The 7,567-nt window shown below is 39.6% G+C and overlaps 1 long non-coding RNA gene across 1 annotated transcript; it reads right to left on the bottom strand.

Moving 5' to 3' along the window:
• Positions 1-1,685: 1,685 nt before the first annotated feature.
• LOC114060424 lies at positions 1,686-5,063 on the bottom strand. The gene is made up of 3 exons (XR_003571881.1): positions 4,998-5,063; positions 2,529-2,631; positions 1,686-1,900 (listed from the first exon to the last, which is right to left on the bottom strand). It is a non-coding gene; the product is annotated as an uncharacterized LOC114060424 (long non-coding RNA).
• Positions 5,064-7,567: the final 2,504 nt, after the last annotated feature.

Genomic DNA, 7,567 nt, shown 5'->3' on the forward strand with positions numbered 1-7,567 from the left:
TTTGCAAACAGAGTTATCTTGCCAAAAGGAAAAAATAAAAAGAAATCTGTAAAAGTACCTAGGGAATACATTTTTGCAGTTAACAGCATACAACTGAACTGCCATAGTGAAATAACAGAATAACTGTGCTATCATGGTTTTTCTGATGGGTAAAAGAAGAAAATAATCTAAGAGCTCTGCCTTGTTGTTCCTCAAAAAACTTCTTTTAAACCAAAATTTGGAATGATCTCAGTTATTGAGGTATGAAGCAGAGAGACCTATTTTGGGAAATTAAACAGTTAAAATGACTTGTAGGTTGTCAATACAGTACACCAAAGCTTGCAGGTAATGAATCCCTGGGCACAGTCCCAGGCTTTTAGCACTTTTGGTACAGCAGAGTTTTTCTTGGGGTTAGGCTGTGGTCAGGGGAAATTCAGGATTGATTCCAGATGTTCTCCTATTTGGACACCTGCAGCCCTGTGCTGTTAATTCTTGATATGGGAACAGGCAGGCTGGCATGGATGAGGTAAGGCTACAGCACGCTGTTGTGCTCCTCCACCTTGAATGATGTATTTCTGAACAGCCTCTTTCCTGGTGAATTGCCATACTGTAGGAACACTTATATCAGTGCCAAATGTAGAATCCCCACAGGGACAAGAACAGCATGGGAGTAATACCTAATTAAAACTGCAATGAAGTAGGTCAGCTAATATTTCACAAACAGCAGCAAGTGTTCTGATTGTTAATAGTTCAGAGTCCCTGTATTTACTCTGAGCAACAAAAAAATGCACGTTGCCTAGAAATGCAATACAAGATCAAGCTGAAAACACTTGCCACAGTGGATTACAATTCTAAATATTCATGGTCTTCAATGAGTTCTGCACCTTAACTCTTGCCAGTATATTCAGCAGTGGATTAAGATTGTTAGGCCCCTCTTTCCCAAAGGTTGCAGGAGGATTGCCAAAAGAGTGTAAATTAGTGCCATGTGAAGGACCAGATGAGAAAGCCCTTCTTTCAGTCACAAAAAAAGACCATTGTAAAGGAAATATAATCCCACTCTCAGATACCACAATTGCTCATAATGTTGTAGGACTATTTTCAGAAGTCCCAAATTCAGGGTCTTACTGGTATGCAAATGTAAGATATGATCCTTTTCTCTGAGATTCATCACTTTTTTGACCTCATCTTAGGGTGGAAGTAGTAAGGAAGGTAGCAGCGTTTTCAACTTTAGTGTGATCAAGGAAGTTCAATGACAGATGAAAATTTCTAATAATAGTATTCAAAATATTAAAGTTTTTTAACTCTCAGAACGAACTATTTAATTAATTGTGTACTATGATTAACTAAACAAAGAAATGTCTAGTGGCTTCACACAGGCAGAGGACACCATTCAACTGGAGTATAGACAGCACTTTGCATCTGACCATCTATCTGTACCCCAAACTCTTGCAACTTAACCAAAAGAGTTTCGTATGAGAAGCAGGTTCCTTCACTTACAGCTACTGTTGCGAGCCCTTGTTTCAGAGAAGAGCCCTTTTTGAGCAGAGCACAAGTCTTTCATGTGAAAAAATGCCTTAAATTTTTATTTTCATTTATAAAACTAACAAATCAATCTAGAACAAGGCACCAGAAGTTCTATATATCAATTTTTAGACATCTGTATGCATATTCACAGGAAGCAGACAAGAAGCTTACGCAGTCTGGCCTTACCTCTGCGTTTTTAGCTGGGTAAATAGGTAACTTAATTTTGCTGAGCTGTTACATGTAAGAACAGCTCCTTCAGGAAGGACCTCCTTGTGCTTTGCTTTGCAGGAGTTTTTTAAGCCTCTCTGCAAACCTGGTGCTTTGGTTGAAATGTGAAGTTTTGGAGCCTGATGATCCTATCAGCCAAATGATTTTGTGGTTGGCTTGAAAAGTTTTTCTGAAACAAACAAACAAACAAAAAAACCCAAACACAAAACAAAACAAAAAAAACAAACAGACCAAAAAAAAAGAGTTATCCTTGATAACATGAAGGCCTGACTTTGATCTTTCTACTGCCTAGCTCTTGATTACTCTTTAAATGATGCAGATTCCCTCTGGAAGTAAAGGGCTATTGAATCTCAAAGAAGCCATGGCATCTTGGAGTTTGTTGCATTCTTGAAGTGAAAGGGATCCTATATTTGACCAAATCCATCTCTTAGCCTGTAGTGACTCTGTTGAATGTGACAGCTCTTGGATGGGGACTGAAACTCCTAAGTGGCATGAGGGTGTGTTTTAAGTTAAAAGCAATCAAAACAGCCTGTGCTGGGGGTGGACTCTTTCTCCTCCTCCCTGTATGAGCTGTAGATTTTCTTAGTGCTGATCCGATGGGCTGTTCTCTACATCTGGTTGAATGAGTGGCACTTTATTACATTAGGTGATATAATTGAAGTAAATGTGACATGAGTCATCCAAGTGGTTATACATACCGAGGAGGAAGGTTTTAAAATGAAATCTTTGAAGGAAAGACCTACAAGAAATACAGGTGATTCCTTACATTGCTTTTCTTTGTGTTGAGAAGCCCTTACCAGGGAAAAGGGAATTTTGCTTGAAGTCAGCCAAGAGATTTGCCATCTCCTTCATGACTTGAAGTTACAGGTTTAGTAACTCTCCATTCCTGCAATATGTGGTCTACTATAATAAGGAAGTTCCTAATGAAACAGGGCAGTGTCTTTAGAGCTGGGTTAGATTACCTATCCAAGAAGAAGACTGAAACCTGCTCACACATGTAGAGACTGAGTTGTATTTGCTGTCAGAAAGTGCAGGCTATTTCTTCAGGACAGACGGAAGTCCTTTATCTGTCATGGGCTGTCCCTGACCCTGCAAGACCTGTACAAGATTGCATATGTGGCAAGAGGCTGGATCCAATGCCACAGAGAACTTCTGTGGAAAAAAGAATTTCATCTTCTCTGAAATATGGCCAGGAGAGGCAGGAGGCATAAATAACTCAGAACAAGCAGTTTCAGGTAGGTACAAACACTGCAAACTGTTGTATAGGTGGACATCTTGGGAGCATAGGTAGTTTGGATTTTGGCAGCAGTTCAATGGGGATTTTTTTGATCACTCTCTGAATTTAGAAGCCTCAGTGTACTTGTGTCCTCTTTTGGAAGATGAAGCCTTACAATGGACTTAGTCCTGAATCCCTCTGAACTTTGACTCTACCTTCAAAGTGATGACCACAGCACGCCCACTGCCCTGGCTGTAGTGTAGTGCGGGCAGGTGCTGACAATACAGCATCACCAGCACAGTGGAACTTCAGCTTGCTCATATGAATATAGTAACAGTTCTTGCAGGGGCTCGGGGCTGAAGTATTTATATTGTTAGAATGACCCACATTTTAAGTGAACTCGACTGAACTATTCGCACCCTAATGAGAAGAAATTGCCTCGGCCAATCGTGGTCTGCTAGCCATCGTGCCTGTTTTATAAATGAGATTAATGACTCAATTTGCAGTAAATGCTTCAGCAAGGAGAAACTTATTTTGTTATACTAATTGTGTCACATATGTGCCTCAAAACACCAACTGTGCAGAACTGGATTTCCCTGTGGTGCACAAGATGGCTGGCCTCGGTGGTTTTATTAATGCTGTTGCTCTGATTCCTTTGCTGCAACTGATCATTTTGATCTTTGTGTTTAGTGCTGCAGTATAAATGTTGGTGATGGTAAAAGTTATTGTGTAGTATAATCCTCCCCACTAGTAAAAGGACAAGAGTCTCTCTCTAACATCAGCTGTTCAACCCTTTTTTCCCAGCTATCATGAATAGAACTCTTGACGTTATTTACTTAGGCTTTCAATTAGTTTTTAATTGTAATGAAATGATGAATAATTGCTAGAGCCTTTAATTTGCTCAATAGTTACTGTGATTTTAATGGCTTTTTAAAAAACTTAAATGTTGTCCATTTATAGGGTATACTATATTGCCTTAAATGAGTAAATAAATTCAGAGTTTCATCAAATTAATCATTACACCTACTTTTGCATTTGTTCCCATGTTCCTAACAGGTTTGCTAATGTAAGTGTTAGAAAACAAGATTTGCTGACAATGGACCAGCATCCACAGTGGGAGTAAATTAACCTTGCCACACTGAAATCTGTAATTTGCTTTACACCAGCTAAAGATCTGCCTCAGTTTGTTCATTATTCATCCTGTTATTCTGTTTTTGATGTTGGATACAATTGTCCTGACGTGTTTCATGATTTTTACACCATTGTAGTTTTGATGTCAGTGGAATTATTCAGAACTCCCAGTGGGGATAATAAGAGAGTTGCATCTAAGGATAGCATGAAGGGATTTTCTTTCTAATGACAAATTTAAAATTCCCCTCCCAACTTTTGTATACAAATATATTGACTGAGAAATATAGAGTAAGTTTGAATAGTTTGTTTGCTGTAGAATTGTCTTTATAGGTCTGTTTCTATGCTTCATGCTTTGTTAAATGTGTTTCAAATTCAGCTGAAACTACTGGCAGTTGCTAGATACAAAGGACGAACCAGCTGCTGGATATATAGGGAATGGATAGTGTTTGTTTAATTTTGTATTTTCATAAAATACCGAAATGAGGAGTACTGCCCCATGGTCTGGGGAATATGCGCATTTCCAAAGTAGGCCATAAAAAAATCCTAAGTAGACACTTGTGCCTTTGATGCCTACAAAGCAACCCACAGTTCAAGAGCAACCTCTTTGTTGCCCATTCTGAAAAACACTCTGAAATACTGTTTTAGGTTCTTTATTGAAAGTTAGCATGCCCCTCAGCTTCATCCTTTTCTCCCACGCTCAGCCTCGTGACAGCAGTAAAAACGATTAGTTTTTGCTCTGTTATATTTAGGTGACAGTTTTGGACAATAAACTGTGTGTTACTCAGTTCAGGGGCTTTCACCAAGTGTGATGTATAGCTTGCAGATGGCCCTGGAGATGGTGCATGGGCAATTCCCTTCTGTATAGTAGTTTATGACTGAAACACAACTGTAAGGGTGTACCTGGCTGTGCTCATCATACCTGTGTCACATACAGCTGTGGAGCAGTGCTGTTGGTTGTCATAGAAAATATGACGTTCATAAGATGCTGTCAGGATGGTGCAGTGTATGTCCTCTGCAGCCTCACTGTGATGATCTCTGAAGCAAAGAGGTTATGGAAGCCCCCATGAAGGAAGAGAGAACTATATTAACATGAAGCCCCAACCTCTGACACTGTCAGCATGGCATCAGGTGAAAATGTTTCACAGAAATACCATATACTGCCAGTGTAGTATTCTGACTGCCTTCTTACAGGAGCAGCTTCCCACTGGAAGGTTTTCCTTGTCAGGGTGTGTGTGGTTGTGTTCTGACCTAACAGCTCTCTGGTAGTGGAGGGAGGTCTCAGAACATAAAGGTAACTTTAAAAACCATATGATACAGTGATTACTTTGCACTATCTTTTTGAACTCTTAATTCAAAATGCTTGGTGTGAAGGGAGCTGATTGCCAGTGGTGTAAAAGAGAGATTAAAGAATGTGGGATGTAAGAATTTACTGAAGGGATTTGGATAAGTTCCTCTTAGTATTTTACCTCACTACTTCCCATCTTCTGCTTCTGTGCCATAGTGTGAGAAGATCTGCATCCCCAGATCAGCATATGGATTTTTGTTCCAACACTTCTATCTTGTATCTTAACGGCAAGGCGATGATGGAGATAAAATACAGTGCTGTGCTGAGCTGAGGAGTGTGTACTTTGTGGTCTACCTGCTCCCTTATACAATGGATTTTTCTCTGTCATGTAACCCCATCCTGGAAGAGGTGATTTGATTGCAGCAAGGTTGCAACTACCTTCAGAAAGCATCCTGGCCAAGGCTAATCTTGGATTACTACTGGAAGGTGCTAATTAATATAATGCTGAAAGAAATGTAAGAACTGAGATACTTGACTGAAAGAGTTTGAATATTATTATTGCAGGGCAAATCTCAAATTGTACCTCTTTTTAAAAAGTGAAGGCTTGGCAACTATGGCTCTTTTTATTTGCATAGGAATACAGATATATAGCATAAAGAAATATACCAGATTTCTAATACTGAAAAGTCCTCTGGTCCTTGTGTTCTTGTTATAAACTATCAGGGGAGAAAAAAACCCAAAATCCAGGTGAATTGATCATACCTTTTCTCTTTTTGAATACTTTTAGTTAAGCATTATGTTATTTTTCCTACAAGGCTTGCAGCCATTCCTGGCAGTATTCTTTCTGTTAGTCTCTGTGGTTTGCTCTCCTATTTCCTATACATTTTTTAGCTGCTGGGTGGATGCTATTATGGCACATCCAACCTTTGGTATAAATAATTTATTCTGAAGGTTCAGTATGTTATAACGTGCATGAAGCATCTTGCATTTATTTTTAATGCTTCTGCTTTCCTGAGAGCTTTCTACATCCAAAGCTACCATCAGAGAGAACTGTCAATCTTCAAGCAGAAGAGAGAAACTTTTAGACCATATCATTCTATTTTTCTAGCTATAAATCATACGCTTCTGGTGAAGAGTGGAGCAAACGGGTATTATTTACCATTTTGAAGAACTTGGCTTGGATGATGTGAAAATGTCTGTTTGCATTTGGTGTGAAGTCTCTGAAAGTGACTCCCTGTACCCACAAGCGTGTGAACTGTGAGCTGGTCCCTCATGGGTGGCCAATGAAATCAGGGAAATATTGAGGGGCAATTGGGTAACTGATAGATGTGAGTGCTAAAAACATAAAAAGAGAGCTAGCTGGGGCAGCAGTAGCCAGGTGTGGCTTGCTACCAGAGCACACCCAGGGGATGAACCTACCCCGTATGACCGAGGGAGAGATGGTTCAGTCCAATGGGGAAAGGGGAGCTGATCCCTGCAGTGGTGGGGAGGATGGTCAGAGATATCCACGCAGACAAATGACTTTTTGCTCCCTTCTTTCCTTCATAAACTTCAGCCAGCACCATAAGCTAGGATTTACAAATGTTCAGGAATTATATTTTAGACAGGTTTCCATTATTCAATGGAAACATTAATGGTGATGAGAGGCTCTTCTTTTTGGGGTAGAGGAGGGTTGGAGGGGCAAGGGGTTGGCAGGTTTTTTTGTACATCTTAGAAGCTTGTTTGGCATATGATCGTTGAATTTATTCTGATTTAACAATAAAACTGTGTTCTGATTTAAAATTTAAAATAAGTTTGCCTTATGTGAGAGGTGTCAAACATGTTAGCAAAATTAATATCTACCTTGTCTACAGATAACACAGCGAAAGGCACAGGAGTGCAAGAGACATGGTCACTGGTAGCTTCCCCTGAAAACTGGAGCCTGGTGCTCTTATTGACATGCTAGACAGTGATATAATCTTGTGATTTGCAGACTTTCTCAGAAAAGAGGACTGGTAATAGAGCGAATAATGTCCAAGAGAGATTGAAAGAGGATGTGAAACTTCTGGAGTGAAATCAATGGACAGATTCAACCATGATAAAATGAAATATTCCCTACATGCTCATTTGGCATGTACAGAGATTTAACTATTTGTTAGTTTTTAAAGAGGCTTGTGTAATATGATGCTGTGAAACTGAAACTGAACCTTTGGCAGTTCATCACT

The sequence above is a fragment of the Empidonax traillii genome, unplaced genomic scaffold (genome assembly GCF_003031625.1).
Source record: "Empidonax traillii isolate 1590-97213 ecotype Southwest subspecies unplaced genomic scaffold, ASM303162v1 scaffold275:size1536655, whole genome shotgun sequence".
Taxonomy (NCBI): domain Eukaryota; kingdom Metazoa; phylum Chordata; class Aves; order Passeriformes; family Tyrannidae; genus Empidonax; species Empidonax traillii.